General features: G+C 45.7%; 1 protein-coding gene across 3 annotated transcripts in view; it reads left to right on the top strand.

Annotated features, from left to right (window-relative positions):
• Window positions 1–17,030, top strand: part of KHDRBS1 (KH RNA binding domain containing, signal transduction associated 1) — a 48,579-nt gene extending 31,549 nt beyond the window's left edge. The window contains exons 10-13 of one of the 3 annotated variants that reach the window (XR_010126773.1): window positions 221–280; window positions 8,486–8,562; window positions 8,719–9,578; window positions 16,338–17,030. The gene's annotated coding sequence lies outside the window, so the exon portion shown is untranslated. Of the gene's footprint in view, window positions 1–220; window positions 281–1,596; window positions 1,639–8,485; window positions 8,563–8,718; window positions 9,579–16,337 lie in introns of all 3 variants that reach the window. The other 2 variants (XR_008495853.2, XR_008495850.2) reach the window with 2 other exon arrangements.
• Window positions 17,031–17,977: the final 947 nt, after the last annotated feature.

Genomic DNA, 17,977 nt, shown 5'->3' with positions numbered 1-17,977 from the left:
ACCCCAAAAGCTTTCTGCTCAGCTGTTTAAAACTGTGTAAGGATGAGTCCCTGTAGGTCCCCATATTGATATTCACAATGAAACTTTACTTAAAATTTCTTAAAAGTTGCATGTTTCTCCTGTAATGTGTAAACTGCATGCAGGATCTCTTTATCTTTTATTTTGTATGTCTTTAAAACTTCCTCTTCAAAAGACTGATCTGTTATTTCTCCATTTTCAGGTGACTGAAAACTCCTGAGGCATTTCCTGGACTAGAATGGGTAGTGAAGACCCATGTCAGGTATGTTAAGGTGGCTTTCTATTAAGGAACATGAGCCTTTTATCATAACTGTAAAACAGTTACGCTAGGAGGGGGCCTATAAGGTGGTCAATGGGTTAGTCTTTTTTTGTGGTCATTTGTACCTTATTTACGACATGACCACACTTAGATGTCCATACTGAATTTACATCTAATGGTTGATAAGGCCAGACAATATCAACTTAGATCTGTTGAATCCCACTCTGTTTATCCTGTTAATAACCTGATGAGGTGGTGTTCCACTTGGAGTTCATTGGTTGCAAGCAACAAAGTGGCTAATGTAAATAAAAAAGACTTTATTAGGTGTTAGGGGCTCAACGTTCAGTGTGAAGGCTAAAAAATCTGGTGTGGGAACTGTAGTGGCTGCAGGGAACTGGGACAACAGTGGTAGACCACAGGAACGATCTTGAAACAAGGACTGGCTCCTTGGGCACAACTCAAACTATGTCGGGTCTCTTTCTGCCTCTACTCAAGATTCAGGTTTTAGAGAGGGAATATCAGACTGGATTAGCTGAGTCACATGCATAAGAAACAACCAATTCCTCAAAAGGCAGTTGGGGAGTTACTAGGAAAGGGAAATGGATGCTGGGCAGCCCGGAAACAATTGTCCAGTAATATCCATATTTTACAGAAGTAACTTAGACCTAATGAAGTTAAGTAACTTCCCAGGGTCCCATAATTAGTATGGCTAGTACTCAAGCTCAAGATTTGTGTTGCCAAACCTGTCATCTTAACCCTATACTATACTGCCCTTAATCTAGGGAAAGGGTTTTTTGGGTTTTTTTGGGGTTTTTTTTTGTTTTTTTTGGGTTTTCTTTTGTTTTGTTTTTTTTTTTTTTGAGACGGAGTCCCACTCCATTGCCCAGGCTGGGCTGCAGTGGCGCAATCTCAGGTCACTGCAACCTCCGCCTCTGGGTTCAAGCAATTCTCCTGTCTTAGCCTCCTGAGTACCTGGGACTACAGGCACCTGCCACCACTCCCGGCTAATCTTTGTATTTTTTAGTAGAGACGAGGTTTCACCTTATTGGTCAGGCTGGTCTTGAACTCCTGACCTCAGGTGATCCACCTGCCTCGGCCTCCCAAAGTGCTGGGATTACAGGCATGAGCCACCACACCCGGCTGGGAAAGGGTATTTCTTATACTTAGGAGATCCTTCATAGGGATAATTGTGATATAGAAGAAAGGACATGGAGTTTGACTCCCTGGTTTGTGTAGTTGGGGGCTGTGACAACAGTGAGCTTTCCTGTTAATTGAAGCCATTAAGCAACTAACTGGCTGATTTTTTTCTCTGCTCTAAGGTGTTAGGATTAGGATGACACTGAGGAGAAAGACCTAACTAGGTAAGCCCGAGGCACATAGTAACCTTTCACAGTGAAATTTGGCTTCTTGGAATTTTTTTTTCTTCCAAGCCTGCCTCTCAGCCTCTGAGAGATCTGGAAGCTGTAAGGAGGGGCATATGTACTGATGAACAAGATTCTGGGCACCTGGCAAGTCCTAAGTTTGATGCTGGTCACATGAATGGCTAGGAAATTTAGCGGGGGGAATCCCTGAATGCAGAGAATTTAGTCTCAACTCTTCCTAGGGTAGTCTGAAGAAGAAAAATGGATTAGAAGTTTGGAGAAACCTTTCATTTGGACTGTGAACTGTGCCTGGAAAGGCAGGTTCTGTTTGTGGACCTAGGCCTGCTGGTGTTCTGCCTGTTCTGGACATGTAGCTTCGCCCATTGATCCAAGTGTTTTCTGTAAACTTCTATCACTCACTACCTGTGAACTTTATTTATTTATTTTAAGGTGGAGTCTCACTCTGTTGCCCAGACTGGAGTGCAGTGGTGTGATTTCAGCTTACTGCAACCTCTGCCTCCTGGGTTCAAGCGATTCCCCTGCCTCAGCCTCCTGAGTAGCTGGGATTATAGGCACACACCACCACGCCTGGATAATTTTTGTATTTTTACTAGAGATGTAGTTTCACCATGTTGGCCAGGCTAGTCTTGAACTCCTGGCTTCAAGTGATCCGCCCACCTCAGCCTCCCAAAATGCTAGGATCACAGGTGTGAGCCACTGTGCCTGGCCAACCTGTGAACTTTTATTACAATTCTGTAAGCTTTAGAGACAGGCAAGATTGGGTATCTGTCCTGTCTCTGCTTCATGTGAGCCTTTGTCACCTTAGTCAGAAACAAAACCCTTTCAGTGCCTCATTTATCATCAAATGAAGTTGATGATAATACCTGACATTTATCACTGTATGCATCATAATATCCTAACAGAGTTAGTATCTCATTTGGTCCCTTTCTACCTTTGTTTCTGTTTTGAGGAAAAATTCACATAGCATAAAATTTACAATTTTAAAGTGTACAATGCAGTAGTTTTTAGTATATTTATACTGTGCAACCATTTCCACTATTTAATTCCAGAATATTTCCATCACTCTAAAAAGAAATCTTATATCTGCTAATAGTCACTCCCAACTCCCCTCTCTCCCCAGCTGTTGGCAGCCACTACTCTTTCTGTGGGTTTGCCTATTCTGAACATTCCATATAAATGGAATCATATAATATATGCTTTTTGGAATTGGCTTCTTTGACTTTGCATAGTGCTTGGTTCATCCAGGTTATAGCATGTAACATAGTACTTCATACTAGTCATAGGAAACATTACTTCCAAAAGCAGCCCATTTCATTAGAGACGGCTCTAAGTATTTTATCTCTCATTTTGAATGAGACCTGTACCTCAGTAATTTAAACTGAATCTGCTTTAGACCCCTGAAGCAATATCCTTTCAGGTATTTGAAGATCATTTTCATTACTGTGTCTTTCCCATCTGTAAAAATTTTCTTGGCTGCGCACGGCAGCTCATGCCTGTAATCCCAACACCTGGGGAGGCTGAGTTGGGAGGATCACTTGAGGCCAGGAGTTAAAGACGAACCTAGACAACATAGCAGACTCTGTCTCTACAAAAAGTTAGCTGGGCATTAGCTGGGCATGATGGCTTGCACCTCTTGTCCTAGCTACTCAGGAGGCAGGGGAAGGAGGATCACTTGAGGAGTTCGAGGTTACAGTATGCTATGATCACAACACTGCACTCCAGCCTGGGTAGAAAGTTTTTAAAATACTATTGGTCCCAATAAAATACATTTGCTGCCTGCCAGATGTGGCCTTTAGCCTACCAGTTTGCAGCCTGTGGTTAGCTTCTGTTAGTATAAATTAAAGGTCTTGTTAGCATTTTTAAGTGATTCTTTTTGGACAGACATTACTGTCCTAGTGGCAAAGAAGTCTAGAGTTTTGGTGGAATTTTAAAATAACAACTTTATTGAGATATAATTCACATACCATACTGTTCTCTCACTTAAAGTGTACAATTCAGTGGTTTTTAGTATATACACAGAGTTGTTCAGTCATCACTAGGGCCCATTTAAAATGTCTTTATCATCCCAAAAAGAAACCCCATGCCTTTTGTCTGTCTTCCAGCAATCTATTTATCCCCTCCAGCCGTAGGCTACTAAGAGTAGTAGCCTTTCTGTCTCTATAGACTTGCCTGTTGTGGACATGCACTAAAGATGACAAGGGTTTAGCCTCCAGAAGGCTAAGTCCAAGGGTTTAGCCAGTTACAGAAGACCACTTACTGTATGATTTCATTTGTATGAAATCATACAGAAAGTGGTCTTCTGTGCCTGGCTTCCTTTTTGTTTTTGTTTTTTTTTTGTTGTTGTTGTTGTTTTTTTTTTTTTTTTTGAGACGGACTCTGGCTGGAGTGCAGTGGTGCGATCTCAGCTCACTGCAACTGCAACCTCTGCCTCCCAGGTTCAAGCAATTCTCCTGCCTTCCTGAGTAGCTGGGATTATAGGCATGCGCCTCCATGCCCGGCTAATTTTTGTATTTTTGGTAGAGGTGGGGTATCACTGTGTCGGCCAGGCTGGTCTCGAACTCATGACTTCAGGTGATCCGCCTACCTTGGCCTCCCAAAGTTTGGGATTACAGATGTGAGCCATCACGCTCAGCCGACTGGCCTCCTTTCACTTAGGATGTTTTCAAGGTTCATCCATGTTGTAGCATGTATCAGTACTTTGTTCTTTTTTTTACTGTTAAATGCGATTTCACTGTATGCATATACTACGTTTCATTTATTCATTGATCCATTGACAGGCATTTGGATTGTTTCTACTTTTTGGCTATTATGAATAATACTGCTTTGAACATTTGTATATAAGTTTTTGTGTGGACATGTTTTCAGTTTCTTGGGTATATACCTAGAAGAATTTCTGGGTTCTGGGTCATACGGTGACTCTGTTTAATTTTTTTTTTTTTTTTTTTTTAAGACAGAGTCTCGCTCTGTCGCCCAGGCTGGAGTGCAGGGCGTGATCTCAGCTCACTGCAACCTCCGCCTCCCGGGTTCAAGTGATTCTCCTGCCTCAGCCTCCCAAGCAGCTGGGAATATAGGCACGTGCCACCACACCTGGCTAATTTTTTGTATTTTTAGTAGAGACGGGGTTTCACTGTGTTAGCCAGGATGGTCTCGATCTCCTGACCTCATGATCCACCTGCCTCAGCCTCCCAAAGTGCTGGGATTACAGGCATGAGCCACCACGCCCGGTCTGTTTAATTTTTTTAGGAACTGCCAAATTGTTTTTTGCAGAGCCTGTACCATTCCTACCAGCAATGTATGAGGGTTCCAAATGCTCCATATCCTCACCAACATTTATTTTATTATAGCTATCTTTAGTGGGTGTGAAGTGGTACCTCCCTGTGGTTTTGATTTGCATTTCCCTAATGACTAATGTCATTGAGCATATTTTCATGTGCTTGTTAGCCAATTATGTATCTTCTGTGGAAAAATGTCTATCTAAATACTTTGCCCACTTTTAAATGGGATAATTTGTCTTTTAGTGAGTTGTAAGTTCTTTATATATTCTGGACGCTAAACCCTTGTCAGATGTATGATTTGCAAATATTTTCTCCCATTCAGTGGGTTGTCTTTTTACTTTCTTTAAATCACCAAAATTTTCCATTTTGATGAAGTCCAGTTTATCTGTTTTTTTCTTTTTTGTCATAGGTAATAAACTGTTGTCTCATTCAAGATCAGGATTATACCTGTTTGTTTCTTTCTCAGTTTTTTAGTTTTAGTTCTTTTTGTTTGTTTGTTTTTTGGAGACAGAGTCTGACTCTGTCCCCCAGGCTGGAGTGCAGTGGTGTGATCTCAGTTCACTGCAGCCTCCAGCTCCCGGGTTCAAGCAGTTCTCATGCTTCACCCTCCCAAGTAGCTGGTAATACAGTTATACAGGTGCGCGCCACCATGCCTGGCTAATTTTTTGTATTTTTTAGTAGAGGCAAGGTTTCACCATGTTGGCCAGGCCAGGCTGGTCTTGAACCCCTAAGCTCAGGCAGTCCACCCACCTCGGCCTCCCAAAGTGCTAAGATTACAGGTGTGAGCCACCACACCCAGCTTTAATTCTTGCACTTATGTCTATGATTCATTTTATGTTAACTTTTGTGTGTGTGGCCTAGGGTGGGGGTTCAAATTCTTTTTTTTTGAGACAGAGTCTCACTCTGTCACCCAGGCTGGAGTGCAGTGGCTCAATCTTGGCTCATTGCAACCTCTGCCTCCCAGGTTCAAGCAATTCTCCCTGCCTCAGCGTCCCAAGTAGCTGGGATTACAGGCGCCCACCACCATGCCCAGCCATGCCCAGCTAATTTTTGTATTTTTAGTAGAGACGGGGTTTTGCCATGTTGACCAGGCTGGTCTCGAACTCCTGACCTCAGGTGATCCGCCCGCCTCAGCCCTCCAAAGTGCTGGGATTACAGGCGTGAGCCACTGTGCTCGGCCCAAATTCATTCTTTTACATGTGGATATCCCATTGTCCTGGTACCATTTGTTGAAAAGACTATTCTTTCTTCATTGAATGGTCTTGTCGCCCTTATCAAAAACAGTTAACCACAGATGTATGTAGGTCTACTGCCTTTTGAAGTAGTTATTACCTAAAGTTATTGATACAATTTCTGGCAGTAGCTGTTCAATAATACATAATAGCTGATCAGATTATTTTTACATCACTGAGAGTTTGTAAGTGTTAGAGCTAGGATTTGATCCCAAGTATGGGTGACTACAAAGCATGCCTTTATTTCTGTATTATACTGCAGGCTGCTAAAGTGGGAATGAGGCTGTTCCAGCTGCCATGGCTGGTCATAGGTGGTTTTCCAGAGGTTCAGAGGCTGCGCTCCAGCATGTCCATCTCCCACCATCAACTTCCTCCCTTCCTAGCCCTCTCTTCCCCCACCACAGTTTCCATAGAGTCTCCAGGGTGGACACTTGGCAGTGACAGTTACTATGGAGGGAATACTCTGACCCTTCCTTACCTATGGATACAGGCTTAGGGTTTGTGCCACCTTTATACTCTCTTCCACCAAATCGCACCTCCTGTCCCAGGCTAAGAATGAAGTTAGAGATACATTAACACCTGCTAGGACTTTGTGGCCACCAAAGATGTGGATTAGAGTGTATTAGGCAACACATGGGCTCACTGTCTTCTCGATATGTTCCTGTACTGTGTATGACCCTACAGAGGCTGCTGTTTGCTGGCAGTACTACTAGTAAGTAATCATTTTCATTTTTTTCCCTCATTTTATTCTCAGTCTATGCCATCCACTGATCTTGACCACATTTAAAAGAAGAAGAAAGTGAGATAGGGAAAATAGGCAGCTTTGCTTGGCTAAAGAAGAAGAGCTCAATTTGAATGCCTACTGTGTGTCCCTATTTTTATAGATTAGGCAACTGATAGTAGAAGAGGTGAGGTAATTTACCATGGTTGCGTAGCACTTTAGGACAGGGTGCATATCAACATTTTTGTACAGCAAAGTCCATTCTCTGTGCTGAAAGCTTGCTGCTTCTGTAATTCCAAATTTCATTGACCCTAAGAGACTGCTTATTGTAAGTGTGTCTTTAAGTGCTATAAAGAAAGAAAGGAAAGAAAGAAAGAAGGAAAGAAAAGAAAGAAAAAAAGCTGCCAATTAAGCTGACATAGTGGTTTCTTTTTTTTTTTGAGACGGAGTCTCACTCTGTCGCCCAGGCTGGAGTGCAGTGGAGCGATCTCTGCTCGCTGCAAGCTCCGCCTCCCAGGTTCACACCATTCTCCTGCCTCAGCCCCCTGAGTAGCTGGGACTACAGGCGCCCGCCACCACGCCCGGCTAATTTTTTGTATTTTTAGTAGAGACAGGGTTTCACCGTGTTAGCCAGGATGGTCTCGATCTCCTGACCTCGTGATCCACCCGTCTCAGCCTCCCAAAGTGCTGGGATTACAGGTGTGAGCCACTGCGCCCAGCTGAGTGGTTTCTTTTCACATCAAATACAAGATGCATCCTGAAAAAAAGTCATGTTATTACGCATTTTGTGAATTCAAACATGTATTGACTATTTACTCTGTGCCATGTAGTTTTTTCCACCAGTGAGGTAGATGTTATTATCCCATTTTTACACATGATGAAACTGAGGCCAGAAAATTTTAAACAGGCCAGGCCTGGTGGTTCACCCCGTAACCCCAAGGCAGGAGTATCGCTTGAGTCCAGGAGTTCAGGACTAGCCTGGGCAACATAGTGAGACTCCCATCTCTACAAAAAAATAAAAATAAAAAGCTAGATGTGGTGGTGCACGTCTGTAGTCCCAGCTACTTAAAAGGCTGAGTCAGGAAGATCTCTTGAGCCCAGGAGGTCAAGGCTGCAGTGAGTCATGATCATGACACTATACTCCAGCTTGAGTGACAGCGAGACTCTGTCTCAAAAAATAATAATATATCTATAAAATAATAAATTAAAAAATAGTTGCAATAGTGTATCATCATGTTCTCTTGCAGAATTGAATACCAGGGAGCCTGGAGGAGCTGCCTGAGAAAGGCTTAGGGAGTGCTAGAGAAAGGTGATAGCATTTAAGTTACATCTTAAAGGATAACCAAAATTTGCCAGGCAGACAAATGGATAGCTTAGCATAATAACACTTTATTATAGCTTTAAGCAGACTAATTTAATTAATTAATTAATTACAGGTGGGGTCTTGCTTTGCCACCCAGGCTGGAGTGCAGTGGTGTGATCACAGCTCGCTGCAGCCTTGCACTCCTGGGCTCAAGCTGTCCTCCTGCCTCAGCCTCCCAAGTAGCTAGGACTACAGGCATGGGCCACCATGCCCACTTGACTTTATTTTTTTATAGAAACAAGTCTCTATGTTGCCCAAGCTGGACTCAAACTCCTGGCCTCAAGCACCTTCCCAGAGTGGTAAGGATTACAGGTATGAGCCACCATACCCTGTGTAAGCAGACTACTTTCAAATTCTGCCTCAGTTTCAAGTCTCAATTTCATCATTTGTAAAATGGGGATAATATCATTTACTTCGCAACACTGTTGGGAAGATCGAGTGAGCTAATGCATATAAAACATTCAACAGGCCGGGCGCAGTGGCTCACATGTATAATCCTAGCACTTTGGGAGGCCGAGGTGGGCGGATCACTTGAAGTCAGGAGTTCGAGACCAGCCTGACCAACATAGAGAAGCCCCGTCTCTACTAAATACACAAAAAACTCGGCCGCCCCGTCTGGGAGGTGAGGAGTGCCTCTGCCCGGCCGCCTCCCCGTCTGGGAAGGAAGTGAGGAGCACCTCTGCCTGGCCGCCTCCCCGTCTGGGAAGGAAGTGAGGAGCACCTCTGCCCGGCCACCCCGTCTGGGAGGTGAGGAGCGCCTCTGCCTGGCCACCACCCCGTCTGGGAGGAAGTGAGGAGCGCCTCTGCCCGGCCGCCCCATCTGGGAAGTGAGGAGCGCCTCTGCCCGGCCGCCCCGTCTGGGAGGTGAGGAGCGCCTCTGCCCGGCCGCCACCTCGTCTGGGAAGTGAGGAGCACTTCTGCCTGGCCGCCCCGTCTGGGAAGTGAGGAGCGCCTCTGCCCGGTCGCCCATCGTCTGGGAAGTGAGGAGTGCCTCTGCCCGGCCGCCCCGTCTGGGAGGTGAGGAGCGCCTCTGCCTGGCCGCCCCGTCTGGGAGGTGAGGAGCGCCTCTGCCCGGCCGCCCCGTCTGGGAGGAAGTGAGGAGCGCCTCTGCCCGGCCGCCCCATCTGGGAAGTGAGGAGCGCCTCTGCCTGGCTGCCACCCCATCTGGGAGGAAGTGAGGAGCGCCTCTGCCCGGCCGCCCCATCTGGGAAGTGAGGAGCGCCTCTGCCCGGCCCCCCCGTCTGGGAAGTGAGGAGCGCCTCTGCCTGGCTGCCGCCCCATCTGGGAGGAAGTGAGGAGCGCCTCTGCCCGGCCGCCCCGTCTGGGAGGTGAGGAGTGCCTCTGCCCGGCCGCCCCGTCTGGGAAGTGAGGAACGCCTCTGCCCGGCCGCCCCGTCTGGGAAGTGAGGAGCGCCTCTGCCCGGCCGCCCCATCTGGGAAGTGAGGAGCGCCTCTGCCCGGCCGCCCCGTCTGGGAAGTGAGGAGCGCCTCTGCCCGGCCGCCCTGTCTGGGAGGAGAAATTCTTCTGCCTTGGGATGCTGTTGATCTATGGCCTTTCCCCCAGCCCCGTGGTCTCTGAAACATGTGCTGTGTCAACTCAGGGTTAAATGGATTAAGGGCTGTGCAAGATGTGCTTTGTTAAACAGATGCTTGAAGGCAGCATGCTCTTTAAGAGTCATCACCACTCCCTAATCTCAAGTACCCAGGGACACAAACACTGCAGAAGGCCGCAGGGACCTCTGCCTAGGAAAACCAGAGACCTTTGTTCATGTGTTTATCTCCTGACCTTCTCTCTACTATTATCCAATGACCCTGCCATATCCCCCTCTACGAGAAACACCCAAGAATGATCGATAAATACTTAATAAAAATAATAATAATAATAAAATAAAATAAAAATACAAAAAATTAGCCGGGCATGGTGGCGCATGCCTGTAATCCCAGCTACTCGGGAGGCTGAGGCAGGAGAATCGCTTGTACCCAGGAGGCGGAGGTTGCAGTGAGCCAAGATCGCGCCATTGCACACAACAAAAGCAAAACTCCATCTCAAAAAAAAACATTTAACATGAGACACAGTAAGCACTCAAATATTAGCTATAAGTAGAGATTGGAAGAATAAGTTAGTGCTGATTTTGGAAGCTACGTATTAGTCAAGGGGTTTGGACTTTATTCTAAAGTTTGAGCTATTTAATGCCTTAAGCATGAGAGTGACTTACATCACATCTGTTTACCAGTGTACCGGCAAGGCAGGGAAAATAAGGGAAGGAAGCCTTCTATAAAGTGGCGCTACTCCTTTGTGGGAGAGTGAAGGGGATATTCTCCCCCTTGTTGTCCTCCTGCCTGAAGGCCTTTTAATTCCTGCCTTTTTCAGAAAGGAGACTCATCTCTCCTGTCTGGTATTTGGGTTGTTTGAGGATGAGATGTCTGGACTGCCCTATGTTATGGGAATCTCCTCGTGTTGTATTCCTTTCACCCACCCTGCGAAATGGAAACCAGAACTCTTGAGTGTCCACTAATAGAAACTTTGCTCTTAACGGATTGTTAAGCAAGGCTTTGCTCACCACTAGAAGTCCTCAATGCATGAGGTCTCTGCCTCCATTTTAAGCTCTTAATTACGTTCTAATTCTGTGCCGAGAGTATCATATACAGCAAGCTTGTCCAGCCTATGGCCCGGGACGGCTTTGAATGTAGCCTAACACAAATTCATAAACTTTCTTAAAACATTATGAGATTTTTCTGCGATTTTTTTTTTTAAGCTCATCGGCTGTCGTTAGTGTATTTTATGTGTGCCCCAAGACAGTTATTCCAATGTGGCCTAGGGAAGCCAAAAGTTTGGACACCCTAGAATTATACAGTATCTCATTTAATTCTCACAAACCCTGTGAAGCAATGATTATCCGTGGTATACAGAGTGAGAAATGTATGTCTAGAAGTTAGGATAACCACAGAGTCCAAGAGATGGAGTTTAGACTGAAGTCTTTCTTAGCTGCCTGCTGGTCTCCTCTGTACCTAGGGTGGCCACATGATCAGCTTACACTGAAGTAGTTCCTGACTTTGGTATATATGACTGGTACCCCTGGCTTGGTTTCCAGATTCCTGAAGTTTAAAAACTTGGATCCTGGGCCGGGTGCGGTGGCTCACGCCTGTAATCCCAGCACTTTGGGAAGCCAAGGCGGGCGGATCATGAGGTCAGGAGTTTGAGACCAGCCTGGCCAACATGGTGAAACCCTGCCTCTACTAAAAATACAAAAATTAGCCGGACGTGGTGGCGCGCATCTGTAATCCCAGCTACTTGGGAGGCTGAGGCAGGGGAATTGCTTGAACCTGGGAGGCGGAGGTTGCAGTGAGCCGCGATCGTACAATTGCACTCCAGCCTGGGCGACAAGAATAAGACTCCGTCTCCAAAAAAAGAAGAGTTGGATCCTTATGAGCCCTCCCCTTTTCTCTTCAGACCCACATGTACCTCCTGCTCCCCAGATTAATAGTCATTGCATGTTTAAAGCTAGCAAGCATCTGATGAATATTTAATAGCATCGAGCAGACAGGCTGGAAACAGCTGTCTGAGACAGCAGCTGCTTAGGGGGAGGGGAGGAAGTGCACAACACTGCCTTAACTACCCGTTCTTTTGTTTCCTGGCCTAGAAAATAGGTCTGGCTCTTCAAGGCCCCTTAGGAGCACAAGCCTGTGGGGGCACTGCACCCTAGTCCTGTTGTAGCCTGATTGCTGCTCTCAGCTCCTAAGGAGGCTGCATTCAAGCAGGAGACTCAACCCTTTTTGGGAGGTAATGGGGAAGAATGTTCACGGACCTCTAGAATCCATTTTCCAGTCCCAGGGCTGGAGGTCTTCTACTCAATTGTCTATTCTGGCTCTGAAGCTGAGGATGCAGTCTCATCTAGTGTTCTGCAAACTGCAGTGCTCTCTGTTTTTTTGTTTGTTTGTTTTGAATGTACTTTTTGCTTTCGTATACAGCTCTCTCTTCTAAAAGGAGAGAGACGTGTATCTGGAAGGGATGTGAATTTCATAGCCGTGCTGCTAAGGTTTAGCTTCTTGGCATTCCTTGATCACAGATTCACTAGCCTCTCACCAGTGACTGTACTTCTCATTCCTAGCTGGTACTGTGTTGATTGTCTTTGCATCTCAGGCAGGGAATGGGCCGATAGGAGGTCTCATGTACACAAGCTAACCCCATCCTTAGACCTTGGGGAGCTTCTTGCTTCAAGGAGGCCTTGTCACTTTCAGGGCAAATTGGGGGTGGGGGAGGGTTGTCCAGGGACTCCTTAAAAAAGACAGCTTAGTCGAGATGTTTCTAGATAGGGTGTGAGGCACAGCCAGTTTATCAGCCCAGATTAATCAGCTAAATAGGGCACCTTGCCAGAAATTTGGGTACTATTTCTGATCTTAATATTGCATTAAGATGCCTGAATTGGCTGTTCCCTTGTCAACCTCTGGTGCCCACCTCAGGGTAGCCAGTCTCTTTCTTCTAAGCACTGTGATGTGTGTGAAAACTTGAGATAGAAGAGTTTGGGTTCAGATACAGGGCTAATTATTCCCAGGGGTCTCCTAACTCCAGCAGCCTTCATGGTTCCTATTCATGGCCTAGCTTTAGGTATAAGATGGTTGCTCCTCAGGTCTCAGGCTCTCTGGGGTTGGAATGTAGCAAACAAATTCTGCATCTGCCTTTGAGAAAGAGAAATATCTTATGCTCTGATGTGATTCTTTTTAAGCTTCTCTCTAGAAATCAGTACAAATGTCTCCTTTCATTCTTTTTAAAAATACATTCACTGTTATACATTAGAACACCTACTATGTGCTAGACGCTGGGGATCCGGTGGCCGGTGAACAATATAAAATGGTCCCTGGCTTCATGGAGCTTATAGTCTATTTGTGGAAACAGACACTAAACAGATAATCTCATAAATAACAAATAATTTCAATTGTGTGAAGTTCTACAAAGAAAAGAACAGGGTGCAATGAGGGTGTACAACCTAATACTGTGGTTTTCCTTGAGGAAATGATGTTTAAGCTAACATCTAAAGGAAGACTTAGCTGGGCAGAGGGCTTGGGGAAAGGACATAGAGCAGCACATTATAGGCAGAGGATAGGACTGAAGCAAGTTGAAGCCACGGTAAGAATCTGGACCTTTTTTATTTTTATTTTTGAGACAGGGTCTTGTTCTGTCATCCAGGCTGGAGCACATATCAGTATGATGGCTCATTACACCCTCGACTTTCCACCTCAGCCTCCCAAGTAACTGGGACTGTAGGCAGTTGGCTAATTTTTTCTATTTTTTGTAGAGACAAGATCTCAATCTGTTGCCCAGGCTGTTTTCGAACTCCTAGGCAAAATTGGTCCTCCTGTGTTAACCTCCCAAAGTGTTGGGATTTACAGGTGTTAGCCACCACACCTAGCTGGACTTTTTTTTTTTTTTTTTTTTTTTTTTTTTTAAGAGATGAGGTCAGCCGGGCATGGTGTCTTAACGCCTGTAATCCCAGCACTTTGGGAGGCTGAGGCAGGCAGATCACGAGGTCAGGAGTTTGAGACCATCCTGGCTAACACAGTGAAACCCCGTCTCTACTAAAAATACAAAAAATTAGCCGGGCATGGTGGCGGGTGCCTGTAGTCCCAGCTACTCGGGAGGCTGAGGCAGGAGAATGGCGTGAACCCGGGAGGCGGAGCTTGTAGTGAGCTGAGATCGCGCCACTGCACTCCAGCCTGGGCAACAGAACGAGACTCCATCTCAAAAATAAAAGAGAGAGAGATGGGGTCTCGGGGGCCGGGTGCGGTGGCTCACACCTGTAATCTCAGCACTTTGGGAGGCCGAGGCGGGCGGATCACCTAAGGTCAGGAGTTCAAGAGCAGCCTGGCCAACATGGTGAAACCCCGCCTCTACTAAAAATACAAAAAATTAGCTGAGTGTGGTGGTGGGCGCCTGTAATCCCAGCTACTTAGGAGGCTGAGGCAGGAGAATTGCTTGAACCTAGGAGGCGGAGGTAGCAGTGAGCTGAGATCACACCACTGTACTCCAGACTGGGCAATAAGAGTGAAACTGTCTCAAAAAAAAACAAAACAAACAAAAAACAAAAAACAAAACAGATGGGGTCTCACTGCAGTGATCATAGCTCACTGCAGCTTCTACCTCCTGGGCTCAAGCCATCCTCTCACCTCAGCCTCCAGAGTAGCTGGGACTGTAGGCATGGGCCACCGCGCCCAGCTTATTTTTTAATTTTTTGTAGAGACAAGGTATTACTGTGTTGCCCAGGCTGGTCTTGAACTTCTGGCCTCAAGCACTCCTCCCACCTCGGCATCCCAAAGTGCTGCGATTACAGGTGTGAGCCACTGCACCTGGCTGACCTTAAAAAAGCAAAGTTTATCATAGAGTTTTGGTTTCCGATTCACAGGGTGGGTGAAAGGAATAGAATATGAGGAGAGTCCCTTAACACATGGCAGTCCTAACATCCCACTGAAGACAACTTGAATGGGAGGAGGGGGGTGTGGAAAATGAAATTATTCAATGTCTGATTTTTAAACTTGCTGATGAGTGGAGAATGGTTATGGGGACCTGTTAAGAAACTTGCTAGTCTAGGCAAGAAGTAAGAAAGGTCTAGCCGAGCACGGTAGCACATGCCTGTAATCCCAGCTACTCGGGAGGTGGAGGCAGGAGGATCGCTTGAGCCCAGGAAGCAGAGGTTGCAGTGAATTGAGATCGTGCCACTGCACTGCAGCCTGAGTGACAGAGTGAGACTGTCTCAACAACAAAAAAGGTCTATAGTAGAGTAATATTGCAAACATAGAGAAGTCAATGAATTCAAGAACTTTGCCAGGCACAGTGGCTCATGCCTGTAATAATCCTAGCGCTTTGGGAGACCGAGGTGGGCGGATCACCTGAGGTCAGGAGTTTGAGACCAGCCTGGCCATCATGGTGAAACCCCATCTCTACTAAAAATACAAAAATTAGCTGGGCATGGTGGCGTGTGCCTGTAATCCCAACTACTTGGGAGCCTGAGGGAGGAGAATCACTGGAACCCAGAAGGCAGAGGCTGCAGTACTGGAGCTAAAAGATTGTGTCCCTGCACTCCAGCCTGAGTGACAGAGCGAGACTCTGTCTCAGGAAAAAAAAAAAAAAAAAACCTTTTAGCTGATAGAATGAACATATTAAGGCTCCAGGTTACTGACTGGAACAACTAGGGAGATGGTAGCGCCATTTAAAAGATGGGAAGCACTGGCCAGGCATGGTGGCTCACACCTATAATCCCAGCAGTTTGGCAAGCCATTAAGAGGATCCCAGGAGTTTGAGACCAGTCTGAGCAACATATGGAGACAAAAATTTAAAAATTAGCCAGGGATGTTGGTGTGTGTCTGTGATCGTACTTGGAGGCTGAGGTTGGAGATCACTTTAGCCCAGGAGATCAAGACTGAAGTGAGCCATGATGTTGCCACTGTACTCCAGTCTGAGTGACAAAGCAAGACTCTTTCTTTAAAAAAAAAAAAAAGAAGAAGGAGCATTGCTATAGGTTTTAGCATGAGATCAAGCCCCTTCCCTGTGCCGCAGATTTAAAATGTGTCTCCTCTAGTCCACCCTGAGTATTTGGTGCTGGGATGAATCCTTCATAACATCCATCGCCCCTTGAGCCTAACATTGAGTTACCAATAATAGTGATAATAAGATGCCTATTTTCTGATTTCCATTCTTCAAAAGACTTTAAAGATTTTTGTTCATCTTTTTCACTTTTCTAGAACAGCAGAAAGCATTTTTCCCTTTGTTTATAGAGGCTTCAAAGCTTGGATAGGCCCCCAAAGGTTTTGTTGATTCTTCCCTGGATCACTCAGCTGAGGTATGGCCAAGGACAGGAGATATTGAGTGTGAGACTGCATTTTCATTACCTGACAGACAGTAAAAAGAGAATTCATAGGCTGTGGACTTCTGTTTTCTACCCATCTGTGTACCCAAGAAACTTGTGTACTGAATGAAACAAGTAGAGTTGTGCTGTGGGATGGGGCAATTGTGAGGGAAGCAGCCTGGTCAGGTGGGAGGCTGGGAAACCCCCTAATAGGGGAGCTTTCTTAATTTTCCACCTTGTGTCTTTGCAGCTATCAGAGGACTCCTGAAACCTGGAGGGCTACCTGCTGTATAAAGGCTGGCCTGAGGGCATTTGCTGAACACGGAGAAACCCAGGAGAGGAGATCAGCAGTTTTCTTTCACTCCACTTGATCTGTCAGATTTACCCACAGAAAGCCAGTCAGGATCCGTTAAGAGTCTTTAGGCCCAGAATGGAGTCCTCAGGGCTGCAGGGGACTGTGGTGCTAACAATTAAACTGTTCAAGAATTTAAAGAGTTGAAGGGGACTAAAGGGTATCCCTAGCATGGCCTCCTAGATGGGAATGAACTGGCAACTCCTACTGTGCCATTCCCAGTCTGTGTGCTTCCCTTTAGCCTCCCATAGAATTGGCTGAAACACCCTACCACCATTTTCTGTTTTCCCCACTACCACACCTGTGTTATGGGTGTCAGCCTGTGAGTCCTTGAACCCTTCCAGAGGGCTCCCAAGGGAGGGTGATCACCACCCCTCCATAAAAGGCTGAGGAAAGCCAAGTGAGAAGATTGAATTAATTTGGGCAAGTTATTTAACATCTGAACCTGTTTTTCTCTTCATTGTTTATTACTTACCTTGTCCAAAAAGGTCATAAAGGGTAGGGCTTTTTCTGTTCCACCTCTGTACTATATTTCTCCCCAACAAGTATCTGCCCCTGAGGACCTCAATAAAGGTTTGGTCAAGTGATGAATGGTCCCACTCTGGTAGCTTCTATCAGCTTTGGGAGAGAGCCAAAGCCCCCTTGTCTAGCTCTCACTTTCCTTCCAGCTATACTAGGCCAGCTATTTGTTCTGCCATTTTCTCTTGAAGGATTGGAAAGTCAGCCTTTGATATGCTTCTGGTTTCCTCTGGCCTATTTCTAGGTTGATTTATACTCAGCTTCCTGAGAGGCTAGGGACCTCTGATACTGTACTCTTCCCTAATGCCTTCTGGTTATTTATCCTAACAAAGGAACAAGGGGAAGGACTGAGTTTAGGGAGAGAATAGAGCTTATCTGCATTTTAACTGTGCCTAGGGCATTCTAGTGAGCTTGGATTCATAATGGAAAGGGATTCCTTAAAGTCAGTTGATTTATACTTGGCAAGCTATTTAATCTCTGAGCCTGTTTCTGTCTTCATTGTTGATTACTGTAAATAACAGCTAATAATTTACTGATTTCTTAGTATGTGCCAGGAAAATGAGAAAAACTGAGACTCAAGGAGGATAAAAAATTTGCCTATGGTTAGAAAAAGACTTCATGGCCTATTCTTTTGACCTATTTGTACCTCTCACAGCCACAAGTGCTTTGAAATATTAAAGCATTATGTTTGCATGAGGGGTTCATCTAGGATGACAGATCATCTAGGTTTACCCAAGAGAGAGTTTCTGGGGTATGGGACTTTAAGTGCTAAAACTGGAAAAGTCACAGGCCAGCCTCGACGAGTTTGTCACCCTGTGTTTACATTGGATGCTCTGAGTCCAGGGCTGACAAGGGAGGAGTTTGGGTGGGGAATTAGGGAATCAGATGGCATCCTCATCATATATAAATGGAGGCACAGAACCTGAGTCACTGACTGAGGAGCCAGTGTTAGGTTCGTAGACCACTATACCCTCAGTCTGCTAGGATTTCTACTTGGGAGCCACAGAATTTTATAGGAA

Source organism: Pongo pygmaeus, chromosome 1, assembly GCF_028885625.2.
Source record: "Pongo pygmaeus isolate AG05252 chromosome 1, NHGRI_mPonPyg2-v2.0_pri, whole genome shotgun sequence".
Lineage (NCBI taxonomy): Eukaryota > Metazoa > Chordata > Mammalia > Primates > Hominidae > Pongo > Pongo pygmaeus.
Note: the sequence above shows the minus strand (reverse complement) of the source record. Positions and strands in the feature narration are given on the sequence as shown.